The sequence below is a fragment of the Nycticebus coucang genome, chromosome 4 (assembly GCF_027406575.1).
Source record: "Nycticebus coucang isolate mNycCou1 chromosome 4, mNycCou1.pri, whole genome shotgun sequence".
NCBI lineage: Eukaryota > Metazoa > Chordata > Mammalia > Primates > Lorisidae > Nycticebus > Nycticebus coucang.
In genome coordinates this window covers 69,180,226-69,181,898 of record NC_069783.1, presented here as the reverse complement: position 1 = coordinate 69,181,898, position 1,673 = coordinate 69,180,226, and the positions used below count along the sequence as shown (strand labels likewise).

Sequence of the window (1,673 nt, the reverse complement as noted above, 5' to 3'; positions counted from 1 at the left end):
GCCCTGGAGAATCTACACAAAAGAGATCTTGGAAACATGATGAATGCGGAAATGTTTTCCACGGAATCACCAGCTCTCTCCAGCATTTGAGAATTCACACTAAAGGGAAATCCTGCCAGTGTGATGATGAAAACATCTTCAGAGACTGGACCGTGGAAAACATCAGCGAATTCGTATTAGAGAGGCTCTTATAAATGAGAGATTTGTGGGAAGTTGTTTGCACAGAGATGAAGCCTCAATAGCGGAATCTCCACAGTACTGAAAAGTTAATATAATTAATGTCAGTGGACAAGCTGTATGGGGAATGAGTATTTTAGACTGCCCATTGTATCCAGTAGGAGCATTAAAAGAATGTCTCACGTCAAGAAAAGCCAAGGTTACTCTCATTGCTCTTGGCTCCTTTTTTCACGACAAGATGACCGCACTGGCAGTAACAGTAAGTGATCCTCCTGCCAATGTTGGCCCAGTCCTGGCTGCAGGTCCACCCTCGGCCCCAGCCTCAACCTCGGCCTCAGCGCCAATGCCAGCTCCAGGGCGAGCTGCAGCTCCGGCCTCGTTTTCAGACCTGGCAGCATCAGGGCAAGCCCCAGCATAGATCCTCCCCTCCGCCCTGTACCCTCATTGACTGGCCAGCCCTCCCCAGCCCTTCCCAGGCAGCCGCATGGTCAGACTTCACCCAGTCATTTTGACCTCCATAGTGGACAGCTATGAGCTACGAAATGAGGGAGCTGTCAGTGCTATCGGAACCCTGCTGGAAACTGTTGACAAGGGCTCAGTGGAGGTCACCAATTGCTACACAATGAGTCAGAAGATGGCTGTTGACATGGAATTTGCTAAGAACATGTATGAATTGCACAAAAAAATTCTCCATGAGCTTGTCCTGAGCTCGTACACTACAGGCCATGATATCACAGAACACACTGTGCTGATCCATGACTACTCCAGCCGTGAGGCCACCAACCCCATTAACCTCACTGTGGACACAAGTCTCCAAAACACCACAGGAACGTCAAAGCCTCTGCCAGCACTTTCATGGGTGTCCCTGGGAGGACCAGGGGAGTGATGTTCACACCTCTGACAGTGAAATATGCATATTACGACACTGAACGCATTGGAGTTGACCTGATCGTGAAGACCTGTTTTAGCCCCAGCTGAGTGACTGGACTCTCAAGTGACCCGCAGCAAGTAGGAGAGGCATCAGCTCCTACCCCGGATGCTTTAAGCACGGTGCTGCAGTAGGCAGAGGATGTACTGCCTGGAAAGCTATGGACTGACAACACTGTGGGTTGCTTCCTGATGAGCCTGGTCAACCAAGTATCCAAAATAACTCCTGACCACTTTGAGATCATGCTCAAGTGCAACATCAATGACCTACTGCTGGTGACCTACCTGGCCCATCTCACACAGTCACAGATTGCCCTCAATGAGAAATTTGTGAACTTGTGAATGGGCCCCAAGCAGCACTTCTGCCAGCCTGGGTCTCACCCTTGGACTCAGAATGAAGTAGAGGAAAAATGGTTTCTTTGTGGTCTTTTCTTTCTTTTTTTTTTTTTAGGAGACAGAGTCTCACTTTGTCGCCCTCAGTAGAGTACTATGGCATCACAGCTCACAGCAACCTCCAGCTCTTGGGCTTAGGCGATTCTCTTGCCTCAGCCTCCCAAGTAGCTGGAATT

At 49.4% G+C, this 1,673-nt stretch overlaps 1 pseudogene; it reads left to right on the top strand.

Moving 5' to 3' along the window:
- The first annotated feature begins 415 nt into the window (after nt 1–415).
- On the top strand, nt 416–1,446 carry LOC128584325 (eukaryotic translation initiation factor 3 subunit F-like; annotated as a pseudogene).
- Nucleotides 1,447–1,673: the final 227 nt, after the last annotated feature.